The sequence below is a fragment of the Python bivittatus genome, unplaced genomic scaffold, assembly GCF_059951505.1.
Source record: "Python bivittatus isolate LINGU-HERP-01145 unplaced genomic scaffold, Pbiv_v1 ctg000440_np1212, whole genome shotgun sequence".
Taxonomy (NCBI): domain Eukaryota; kingdom Metazoa; phylum Chordata; class Lepidosauria; order Squamata; family Pythonidae; genus Python; species Python bivittatus.
In genome coordinates this window covers 232,571-245,919 of record NW_028277063.1, presented here as the reverse complement: position 1 = coordinate 245,919, position 13,349 = coordinate 232,571, and the positions used below count along the sequence as shown (strand labels likewise).

The 13,349-nt window shown below is 37.6% G+C and overlaps 1 pseudogene; it reads right to left on the bottom strand.

Annotated features, from left to right (window-relative positions):
- Nucleotides 1–3,415: 3,415 nt before the first annotated feature.
- Nucleotides 3,416–9,927, bottom strand: LOC148215679 (vomeronasal type-2 receptor 26-like; annotated as a pseudogene).
- Between the last annotated feature and the right edge of the window lie 3,422 nt (nucleotides 9,928–13,349).

Genomic DNA, 13,349 nt, shown 5'->3' with positions numbered 1-13,349 from the left:
GCTGCAATAAGAGTGTATAACCATAAAAATGAGCAGACAAACTGTAAACAATGTAGAGAATTTCAGTAAATTGTGCAGAAAAGGGTTTTGTTTTTTTTATTTCACTCAAAGTGATCTTGGGCTTAGTATATTATGCTGATTAGTTCAAAAGCTGCTGATATTTTAACAACAGGATAGGAACCGCTCATTTCCATCCTTTGTGAGCCAGCAAGGGTTGTTTCTGCCCAAATAGGAAGTCATTTCATCATGTGCCTTTCCCTTTACCAGAGTATAGTTGAACTCTACTAGTTGTAAATCACGCCCCATTGGAGTTTTGACACATGTGAAAACCTGTGGCTTTGTCTCCTTGGAACCCTAAGTTGGATCACATTTACTCTTTGTTTCTACAGATGCAGTGAAATGATTGCAATTTCTCTTAATCATGTAATTAGTATAAGTTCTGCTAATGTAGCAAGTATTCAAACCATTTAGGAAGAGACTTTTGGCAAGCTTAGACATACAGGCAAAAACTTTGCAGGGGTTTTGGAAGATATCATGATGGTCTACCTTCTTCTAAAACTCTTCTGCTGACAGATGCTATGAAATCACTCATCTTCTATTCCTGCTTTAAAAGGTCATGTGGAACTACAGACCTAAATCAATGTACGTCAGCAGTGAATATGAAGATCAATTTCCATAGTGTACTTTGAAGTTCTTTCCCCTTTACCAATAATTCCTTCATCTAATGGCACCAGCTAACAAACAATTTGGTGATAGAGATCTTGACTGAAATGTCTCAGAAGAGAATTTCTTGGGATTTTCTTTCCTTTCGAAATCTGCTTCGAATGGAAAGAATGATACTTGCCTGGGTTTAAATTTCAGAACCTGCTTCCCACTCAGATGAAAGCTATGAAAGCCCTCAGGATTTCTTCTGCTGAAAAAAGATGGTGAGTTCAATGGCCATGTTTTAATTCAGTTTTGTGATCGTTTTGTTCATGGGATGGGTGGAAGTGAAGCTTCTGAGTAAAGTTTGGGCATTCATTTTCTGAACATTTCTGCTAAATGTGCACCTTCAGAATGATAGACCTCAGGGAAGGTCCATTACATTATGAGCATTCCCCACTTTTTTGTTGTATGGATGATTCCCTAGGTGCCACCTCTCTGGAAGCCATGTCCAAAATGCATCATGTCACTAAATGCAACAGCCCAGGGGTAAGTGTAACTTCTGAACCAGCATTATCTACCTCTTGCCGAGATTCTCTCAGCTTTCTCAGAGTTAGAATGCATATCATGCAAAGAAGAAAAATGCACTTACAGTCCAATTCTGGACAATTCTGGCTGTTTTGTGAAATCCTGAAAGGTTATAATTTTATGAACAAAGGAAGAAAACCCCCCAAATATCACATCAGCTCTGGGGGTGGCAAATTTTGCTGGAGCGCTGGAGGGCTGCATGCAGGAGGATTTCAAACTCTCATGGACACTCTCAGGAAGGAAGAAGAAGAGCAAAAGGGTTTTGAAGGCCAGTGCTGTTGAGTCACCTTCCCATCTGCTCCAGTACATGGTCAAGAAAAAGTAGCAAAATGAGGAAGATAGTTTAACAAGATAACCCTGAAACACACTAGGACAACTCTTTCTCTGTTACACTAATCTCTGAGATTTCAGTGGCACAAGGTGAATTGTGAGGGTTCTTTTCAAGTGTCGCACTTCTGACCTTTTTCCCCCAGCAGTTCTTGTGCAGCTTTGATTCCTCCAAAGAAACAGAACATAGTAATTTGCTAATTAGAGGGCAAATAATAAGCTTTCCCAAGTCCTTTATTCCCGGATGTTCTAGAGAAATGGGAACATGGCTAGTGTATGAATTAAAGAAAGTCTAATGAGATGAGTCTGGATGGAGCGTAATCTATCCAGCTTCCTTTTTCTTGACTTGCAATCCTACATTTTCTAGCCTTGCCCTCCTATACACAAAAGATTCAGGAAGTTTAGCTCTTGAGAATTAGCTGACAATATTCATCTATTCTAACCCCCAGTTTTGCCAACCAGTTGGCCCAGTTTTCCATTCTATCAGGACCAGTTTGACGTTTTTCCTCTCTTCTGATTAGTTTCCTTTTACTCCTTGTTTTTGTTATTCTCATCTTTCCATAAGGTTTCCTGTTTCTTCCACATCTTTATTGATTTGAAGTATTAGAGAAGACCTATCCCAAAGCAGTCATTCAGGCAGAATGGTTATTTGAAGAGCCAGTATGAATGATTTTGACTTCTTCTGCTGGTTTCTGTTTTGGGGATCACCAATGTACAGACACAGGTTTTTTCTGTGGACTTGAACACTCCGGTTGTCTAAATTGCATGTTCCCTGATCTCCTGGCTGTGACTTTGCTTTCTGTGCTCTTTATCTTCACTTTGTCTATTAACAGATAGATATGTATATCGTGCCTATGAAGTTGCTGAATCTGGGGCTCCACTGCAGGTTTGAGGGTCACTGAATGTTCATTGTTCAGTATCACTACTCATTGTCAATGCTTTTCATTTCTTAACTTTTTTTTCTAATTTTAACTTAATAGAAACAGATAAAATCTTAGAGGAAGGGAATGGAAAACGTACTCTCTGCTGTTATTCAGAAAAATATGTCGATGTGTCTGTGTGATCACCACACTTGTGTGGTCAACAGAAAATGTTAGATTGATTTATCATGATGTTATTATCACCATCATATGCATTGGATAATTCAGTACACACCTCATTTTAATTCCATCTAGATTCATTTTGAAAAAAATAGAAGCAGCAAAAAACACCCCTAAATTAATAAATAAATACAGTTATATAGTAATATCATTTTAAAATTGATATAAAATTCACTGTATATTACTGAGCAAAGTTGATATCTGGAAATCTCCTGTTCTAGGAAAATGGGTCCAGTATGTCTATTAGGACAGTGCATTTCGTATATGACACTTCTTCTCTCTATCTCCCCAAAATGCTAAAACTTTCATTGCAACAATGTTACTCAATTAAACCATGAATGTATAAATATTTACAAAACTTTAGATATTGCAAAATAAATCCTCAGTGGCACCCTTTCCTAATGACTATACAGAGTTATCACCAAGAGTTATATATCAATAAAATCATAGCACTATAGATTTAATAGAAAATTTACTTCAATGTTAGTAAGGGAAGAATGGAGTGCTTTCAATGACATTTAATGATCAGCAGTGGCAGGGTGTATGTGTGTGCTTTCAAAACATGTCAAGCAAACAATTGCTACTGAGCTATTAAAACCCTGTTTCTGTATTCCATGGATAATACATGCACAGCATTGAAAAAGAGGAAAGATTTCAGTTGCTTGGTTTTGGCTGCCACCTAGGATTTTGGGCTCTTCTCAAAGGATGCTTTTGGTCACCAGGTGAAAGGCTGAATAATAGAACGTTGGATTTAACTATTAAGCTATCCTTCTGGTCAAATGCTCTTTTGTGTTTAGATGTGGGCTCAACAGCATAATGTAGCATTTGGGGAAAAAGATGCAGCCCAGTAAACCTGCAGTAGAAGCCAAAATGGAAAAGACCTCCACAGCCACCATGTATTTTCCCTTGGTGCTCAGATAGGCTGGGATGAAGGACACCCAAATGCTGCAAAACACAAGCATGCTGAAGGTGATCAGCTTGGCTTCATTAAAAGTATCAGGCAATTTTCGAGCAAAGAAAGCCACAGTGAAACTGATGCTGGCCAGCAGCCCTAAGTAGCCCAGCACAGTGTAGAACATGAGATCTGAGCCTTCGTTACATTGCACAATGATCTTATCAGTCTGGGAGTGCATGTCCAACTCTGGGAAAGGAGGAGAGGTGATCAACCATACTACACAGATAAGAGCTTGAATGAAGGAGGAGAGGACAATGACGGATCCTGCCAGTCTTTTCCCTAGCCACTTCCTCATCCGGTTTCCTGGCTTGGTGGCCAAGAAGGCCAGAACGACTGTGATAGTTTTGGCCAAGACACAGGAAACCGAGATGGAGAAAATGGTGCCAAACATAGTTTGCCTGAGGAAACAAGTCACCTCCCCAGGCCAACCAATAAACAGGAGGGAGCAGAGAAAACAAAGGAGGAGAGAGGAAAGAAGGATGCATGTGATGTTTCTGTTGTTGGCTTTGACAATGGGGGTGTCCCAGTGCAGAATGAAGGTCACTGCCACTAAAAGGAGGGTTGCAGAAAAGAAAAGAACCAAGGAAGTCAGACTGACTCCCAAGGGTTTGCCGAAGGACAAATAGCTGAAACTTTTGGGAAGACACTGGTCTTTTTCCATATTTGAATAGTGATCTTCTGGGCATCTCACACACTGGTCTGCATCTAAAATAAAGGAATAACACCTTGTTATTGCAAAAGCTAACTTAGAGTTATCACTCCTGATGACTCCTTTCATATATCCCACTACACTCCCAGAATAAAACTTTCTTAATGTTTAGCAAAAGGTTTTATATTATGGAAAAGTCTTCAGTTGAATGTCCATAATATTAGCAGGCTATTTTCCACTTTCTTTTTCCTGAAAGGAATGAGAATATCTCAACACAGTAAACAAGATCTTTATATTCAGACTGTATTTATTTATACTTTTTTGTTTTGTTTTGTTTCTTTTCTTTTTCTTAAAAGCTACCACAGGTTAACCTCAGTCTCATTCCAGAGTAGATTTAAATGAAGCTCCTCTACTATATAGTATATCAAACTGGAAAAAAATAAAGAAAGATAAGATTGAAGGCCCTGGAAGCTCTTACTGTAGAAGTCAATTTTTTCACTTGCCAATTTGGACTGAAATTCTTCCTTCAGGGCATTTGCTGCATTTGTAGCAACAAGGTGGTCTCCTCCTGAATCACTTTGCTGTACCCTTGGTGGCAACTCTCAACACATCTGGCACGGGGAGGTACCTAGAAATAAGAATCAGAAAGGTTGGCAAACCTCATGAAATGCTCCACTTTATTTGCATACAGGCATATTAAAAAGGGAGTGTTTTTACTAAAGTCAAGATATGTGCAAAATGTTTGGAGGTCACGTGTCCCAAGAACACACACACATATATATATAGACTATCAGTTTCTGAAATTGGCGGCAACATCCTGTATTTTGTGACACATGCTGTTTTCCTCAAAGTATGCCCATCATCATTTGTTGTCATTCAGTTTTAAGAGGAGAGAGTAAATAATGCGGTAGATTGTAATGAATGGTATCTTCAGGCTACAGAAAAATGCATCAAATGATTTTTAAAGCATAAAACAATATAAAGCTTCAAACCTACAAGAAAACAATGGGTCTTCCAGTCTCCTTTAGCCTGCTTTCTAGGGCAGAAATGAAGGAGGAAGATATTTATTTCATTTAATTTGATAAAGAGAAATCCAAATATCCAACAAAACCATTATGTCCTAGGACAGCATCACTATACATCACTTCTGAATTTTCAGGTCATCAAACAAGAATATCTTTTCCCCAGAAAATTATAACCTACATAATTAAGGTACTACCTGCTGAAATTTGTGATTCCACACAATAGCACTTTCACTGAAAGTGAACTTTTTCCCATTGGGGGTTTGGAGTCCATCCTACCAATCTGGATGTAGCATGTTGAGAAATTTTAAGAAACCAGTACACCCACATATCCTTGATATGTATAAAGTATGTATAAAAACATATCCAGACTTTATATAAAAGTTCCAAGATGCAACTCAGGATAGTAAACCAAATTCTCTTGGTATATATTTCCATGAAGACAAACACAAACACCCAATAAAAGTGCTAGATTCCAGGACATTGTCACTATGCTCCACTTCTGGATGTTGAAATCATGAAAAAGAATACTATAAATTATATAATTATAATTTTATAGCTGAACTAAGTAAAGGACCCTCCAATGTCCCACCTGCTGAAATTTGTGATTCCACACAATGGCACTTTCATTGATGATGAATTTCTTCCCATCTGGGCCTTTGGAGACCATCCTTCCAATCTGAACTCTCTGGAAGGATTTGTTGTGGAAAGTGACCATGTTGAAGATGTCATATCCAGGGTCAAAGTTCCCTTTCTCATCAAAAAAGATTTCATCTCCCACACTGTTATTAAAACGGGTGTTTCTCAGAAAGTAGTAAAGCTGGATTCAGGAGAGGACAAAAGGAATTTTTTAAGAAGTTAGATTAGATTAGCAGGATCGGGGGGAAATATTCTTGTTCCTGGAGAAAAAGTAGCAAAGAATATTATGATTGAAAAATATCCTGTGATAGATCATTCCATCTTCCTTCCCTCAACCCCTTAGCTGTTCCATCATTGGGTAGCAGACTGTGTCTCTCTGATCTCATTATCCATTCAAGGTCCTGCAACTTGGGCAACCAATTGTGTTCTCATTGCACAAGTGAAGCACCATTAAAGACAGAGTTCCTCATCTCTCTTCTCCTAAATGTTCCTTCCAGGTATCAGATCAGTGTTTCAAGGAAGATAGAGAAGTCAAAGCCACTTGCTCCATGTAAACAAAACAACTTTTCAGATTATCCTAATCTTCCCCAGAATGATGGCTTTGTTTAGAATCACAGCAGAGTTTTTGTAGTTATAACAGAAGTCCGTTCTGCTTTGATTCAGACATCTCATGAACTCAGATAGCACAGAGCAATTCCAATGTCACTACAATCAAAGGCAACATTTTCCTTACCCTTCCCTGGATTTTTTTTTAAAAAGAAGTAAACAATCTCACTAGGAGATACAGTTCTGATATTCTCAGTGGAAAACTAAATAAGAGATATCCAACTGTTGCAAAAACCCAAAACCCAAAACCCCAAACCAGAAGAATTATCACACAAAAGGTGGAAGGGGGCAATCACTCCATTCCATACAAGGGGACAAAGAAAAACAAGAAGAACAGGGGCTTTGAGAATTGCTCTGTTTATATCTCTTGCTTCTGAATCACAAAATTGCAGAACTTCATTTGAATCTAGGTTCCTAATTTCCTGTATGGTAATTTTTTGCTGACTATACTATAATGGAGATATCATGGTGATTTTAGAGGAACATTCTCTTCTAACCTGAACCCAAGCTGCTTTGCAAATCCTTATCTAATCAAACACTGGTGGCATTTCCTGATGGCCTCTCATCAACATTTGTGTATTAATGGATAAGAACTGGCATTATTCTTATCCCCACCTCATCTCTTTCAGGCCTTACACAGCTGTATATCAGAGGAGCGATGACATACCTGCCATGGCTGAACATCCCCAAGATTTGCTCCATGCCAGTTCCTCCGAGAAGCTGGATTTGCTCTGGTTGATTGCATTGTGTGCAAAGCATGTGCCACAGAATAAACCCCATTGTAGATATTGTAGCTCTCTCCAGACATGGCCATTTCAAACATGGAGCCAGAGAGACTCCCCAGTTCTTCCTTTCCTGTGCAGCGTTTTGCTCCTTTGCGATATGGGGGGATTGAACAGCGAAATACAAATTGCCAGAATGGATTGATGAATGGAATGGGATTTAAAAGATGGGTCATGCTGTTAAGAAACTCCTGAAATCTTGGCACCGTGTTTGCATGGAGTGAGAAATATAAGGTACCATTGAAGGTTTGTGCTGGGAATCTCCTCCCTCGCAATAAGATAACAGTGAAATCCCACTGAAATGTTGTGATCCACACCCTGTGATCAGTTGGAAGCATTTCAGTAAATTCTTGGGAACTGAGGGTCCACTGTAAACCCTCCATAGATTGGACATCCCCGGAAGCAAGGAAGATATTGGTTTTCTTCAGGGAGATAATATTTATTATCTTCTTTAACTTTTCAACAAAGGAGCCTGAATATATTGTCAAATTACTCATTCCAGGGATCAACTGCTTAAAAGAAATGCAAATATCATTCTGGAAGAGTTTTGGTTGCAGATTTCGAAGAAAGTTTTCCCCACTCTCATCCTCTGATACCAAAAGGCCAATCCAGTTCCATCCAAAATGCTTCAATAGATGAACAATCCCCTCATATTGTAAGTTCTCATTGGGAACCATGCTGAAGAAGGAAGGGAACCTCCTTTTATCACTCAGGACTGGGTCAAAGCAGCCATAACCAAGCTATTTGGAGGAAAGATAGATTGAAAATTCAGCTGAGAAGTGCATCATTCTGTCTAGGAGAACATAAAGTTTTTCTATTCTCTCTTTGAGTATTGGAGGCTACATTGACATTATGATTCTTTTGACATTTAAACATTTTATGGTAAAGTATAACAACTAGAAGGCATGATGAAGTATATCCAAAAATATAACAGTGCTAATATAATAAAAGAACAAATATACAAAATAGTAATTACATGAGTGACATCTGAATAAAGATATATCCATAAAGCATTAATATATAAATTAAGTCAGTCCTTTCACATATTTTTAATTAGCCATATAGACCATCTCTTGCTCCATCTTTTCAGTTTTACTACAGTGTATTATTCAGTACATTGATATTTATATACCAGAGCCTTAATATCCTGTTATTTAGATGCCTTAGAGCATTGAATATAGATAAGGGGATATTCTATCAATAGTAGTTACAGTTTCAGAGATTAACGTTACAAGCGTTATGAGTATGTGACTTTTCCTTCAAAAGTAAACACTGGAAATGAATGAGAAAATACAGGAATAGGATACATCAAGGTATTTCTTTTACAATAAAGGGTTCTGTTTTAAGCTTAATTACTTGATAATAAAGTCTCCCTCGCGGTATTACTTGGTATATATATAAATATACATATTTTTGTTATCTATATATGTATGAGTATGGATAGATGTATTTTGATACATGTTGATAAAGGATAAAAATAAGTGAACAAAACAAAAACAGGTTAGCAAATTTCAGATACTAAAAACGTAACAAAAGATAAAAACGTAATAAAAAGATAAAAAATTGAAAGGAGAAAAAGGAAAAAAAGATATGCGTGCTTGAAATATTTACAAGGGTTTAGACCTCCTTAAAAACCAATTGATATGTATGGGGAACATTCTTCCCTAAATGTAGTTAAACTTCTATTGTGTAGATATAGTGTTAGTTTTGCCATTGCTGTGTATTCTCCAAGTTTTGGTTTCCAATCAGATGTTGTCAGAATTGCGTCTTTCTTCCAATGTTGAGCATAATTTATTTTTGCTGCTGTAAGCATACAATTCATTAAATGATCTCTCTTCTTGATTTTTTTGAGATTATTCCTAATAAAAAGAGTTGTAGTTTCATTTTGAATTTAATTTCTAACATTTTCTGCATTGTACTATGTATTTCTTTCAAGTATATTTGCACTGTTAAATTTTTATCTTCCTTAGTGTCCCTGTACCATAAGTGTCTATGAAGTCCTTTGATTAAACCAGGTCCTCCCAAAATGTACATTCTGCTCCTTCTCTGACATTATGATGGAAGTAGACACAACCAACGCTTGCCATCAAAACTGACATGGAAAAAGCAGATAATAGCCTTCACACTATGAAAGTCTGAGAATTTGTGCTCCCTTTTTTAAAAAAATAAAATATTAAAATCAAATGTGCATGATAAGAAAAGAGATGCAATTCAATTTACTGAGTAATATACTTTAACCTTACAAATTATGAAGAGTGGCTCAGGAAGTGACTGATCATTTCTAAAAATCGACAAGATGATATCTGAAAAATCCTCCTACCTGTGGAATCTTGTAGCCATTCAAGACGTGGGCCATGTGGATGGAGTTGGAAGATGTGAGGCCACCAATAATAGCCAAGAGCTTCCTCTTGGTCCTTCTGACACAGTTATAGTTGAGGGGATTCCCCTCTTTCAGAAAGAGGTGATCAAGAAGGTTCTTACTGGCAAACCTTACACTGAAATTGTTTTCATAAACCTCCATTCCTAGTGTGATGTTGGATAAGAGCTTCGTATCCTTGTTGATCTCATGAACAGCAAATACCATGGAAACAATGTGCTGGTAGTTTTTTGGCATCATGCTGCAATAAGAGTGTATAACCATAAAAATGAGCAAACAAACTGTAAACAATGTAGAGAATTTCAGTAAATTGTGCAGAAAAGGCTTTGTTTTGTTTTGTTTTGATTTCACTCAAAGTGATCTTGGGCTTAGTATATTATGCTGATTAGTTCAAAAGCTGCTGATATTTTAACAACCGGAGAGGAACCAACCCTTTCCATCCTTTGTGAGCCAGCAAGGGTTCTTTCTGCCCAAATAGGCAGTCATTTCATCATGTGCCTTTCCCATTACAAGAGTGTAGTTGAACTCTACTAGTTGTAAATCACATCCCATTGGAGTTTTGACACATGTGAAAACCTGTGGCTTTGTCTCCTTGGAACCCTAAGTTGGATCACATTTACTCTTTGTTTCTACAGATGCAGTGAAATGATTGCAATTTCTCTTAATCATGTAATTAGTATAAGTTCTGCTAATGTAGCAAGTATTCAAACCATTTAGGAAGAGACTTTTGGCAAGCTTAGACATACAGGCAAAAACTTTGCAGGGGTTTTGGAAGATATCATGATGGTCTACCTTCTTCTAAAACTCTTCTGCTGACAGATGCTATGAAATCACTCATCTTCTATTCCTGCTTTAAAAGGTCATGTGGAACTACAGACCTAAATCAATGTACGTCAGCAGTGAATATGAAGATCAATTTCCATAGTGTACTTTGAAGTTCTTTCCCCTTTACCAATAATTCCTTCATCTAATGGCACCAGCTAACAAACAATTTGGTGATAGAGATCTTGACTGAAATGTCTCAGAAGAGAATTTCTTGGGATTTTCTTTCCTTTCGAAATCTGCTTCGAATGGAAAGAATGATACTTGCCTGGGTTTAAATTTCAGAACCTGCTTCCCACTCAGATGAAAGCTATGAAAGCCCTCAGGATTTCTTCTGCTGAAAAAAGATGGTGAGTTCAATGGCCATGTTTTAATTCAGTTTTGTGATCGTTTTGTTCATGGGATGGGTGGAAGTGAAGCTTCTGAGTAAAGTTTGGGCATTCATTTTCTGAACATTTCTGCTAAATGTGCACCTTCAGAATGATAGACCTCAGGGAAGGTCCATTACATTATGAGCATTCCCCACTTTTTTGTTGTATGGATGATTCCCTAGGTGCCACCTCTCTGGAAGCCATGTCCAAAATGCATCATGTCACTAAATGCAACAGCCCAGGGGTAAGTGTAACTTCTGAACCAGCATTATCTACCTCTTGCCGAGATTCTCTCAGCTTTCTCAGAGTTAGAATGCATATCATGCAAAGAAGAAAAATACACTTACAGTCCAATTCTGGACAATTCTGGCTGTTTTGTGAAATCCTGAAAGGTTATAATTTTATGAACAAAGGAAGAAAACCCCCCAAATATCACATCAGCTCTGGGGGTGGCAAATTTTGCTGGAGCGCTGGAGGGCTGCATGCAGGAGGATTTCAAACTCTCATGGACACTCTCAGGAAGGAAGAAGAAGAGCAAAAGGGTTTTGAAGGCCAGTGCTGTTGAGTCACCTTCCCATCTGCTCCAGTACATGGTCAAGAAAAAGTAGCAAAATGAGGAAGATAGTTTAACAAGATAACCCTGAAACACACTAGGACAACTCTTTCTCTGTTACACTAATCTCTGAGATTTCAGTGGCACAAGGTGAATTGTGAGGGTTCTTTTCAAGTGTCGCACTTCTGACCTTTTTTCCCCAGCAGTTCTTGTGCAGCTTTGATTCCTCCAAAGAAACAGAACATAGTAATTTGCTAATTAGAGGGCAAATAATAAGCTTTCCCAAGTCCTTTATTCCCGGATGTTCTAGAGAAATGGGAACATGGCTAGTGTATGAATTAAAGAAAGTCTAATGAGATGAGTCTGGATGGAGCGTAATCTATCCAGCTTCCTTTTTCTTGACTTGCAATCCTACATTTTCTAGCCTTGCCCTCCTATACACAAAAGATTCAGGAAGTTTAGCTCTTGAGAATTAGCTGACAATATTCATCTATTCTAACCCCCAGTTTTGCCAACCAGTTGGCCCAGTTTTCCATTCTATCAGGACCAGTTTGACGTTTTTCCTCTCTTCTGATTAGTTTCCTTTTACTCCTTGTTTTTGTTATTCTCATCTTTCCATAAGGTTTCCTGTTTCTTCCACATCTTTATTGATTTGAAGTATTAGAGAAGACCTATCCCAAAGCAGTCATTCAGGCAGAATGGTTATTTGAAGAGCCAGTATGAATGATTTTGACTTCTTCTGCTGGTTTCTGTTTTGGGGATCACCAATGTACAGACACAGGTTTTTTCTGTGGACTTGAACACTCCGGTTGTCTAAATTGCATGTTCCCTGATCTCCTGGCTGTGACTTTGCTTTCTGTGCTCTTTATCTTCACTTTGTCTATTAACAGATAGATATGTATATCGTGCCTATGAAGTTGCTGAATCTGGGGCTCCACTGCAGGTTTGAGGGTCACTGAATGTTCATTGTTCAGTATCACTACTCATTGTCAATGCTTTTCATTTCTTAACTTTTTTTTCTAATTTTAACTTAATAGAAACAGATAAAATCTTAGAGGAAGGGAATGGAAAACGTACTCTCTGCTGTTATTCAGAAAAATATGTCGATGTGTCTGTGTGATCACCACACTTGTGTGGTCAACAGAAAATGTTAGATTGATTTATCATGATGTTATTATCACCATCATATGCATTGGATAATTCAGTACACACCTCATTTTAATTCCATCTAGATTCATTTTGAAAAAAATAGAAGCAGCAAAAAACACCCCTAAATTAATAAATAAATACAGTTATATAGTAATATCATTTTAAAATTGATATAAAATTCACTGTATATTACTGAGCAAAGTTGATATCTGGAAATCTCCTGTTCTAGGAAAATGGGTCCAGTATGTCTATTAGGACAGTGCATTTCGTATATGACACTTCTTCTCTCTATCTCCCCAAAATGCTAAAACTTTCATTGCAACAATGTTACTCAATTAAACCATGAATGTATAAATATTTACAAAACTTTAGATATTGCAAAATAAATCCTCAGTGGCACCCTTTCCTAATGACTATACAGAGTTATCACCAAGAGTTATATATCAATAAAATCATAGCACTATAGATTTAATAGAAAATTTACTTCAATGTTAGTAAGGGAAGAATGGAGTGCTTTCAATGACATTTAATGATCAGCAGTGGCAGGGTGTATGTGTGTGCTTTCAAAACATGTCAAGCAAACAATTGCTACTGAGCTATTAAAACCCTGTTTCTGTATTCCATGGATAATACATGCACAGCATTGAAAAAGAGGAAAGATTTCAGTTGCTTGGTTTTGGCTGCCACCTAGGATTTTTGGGCTCTTCTCAAAGGATGCTTTTGGTCACCAGGTGAAAGGCTGAATAATAGAACGTTGGATTTAACTA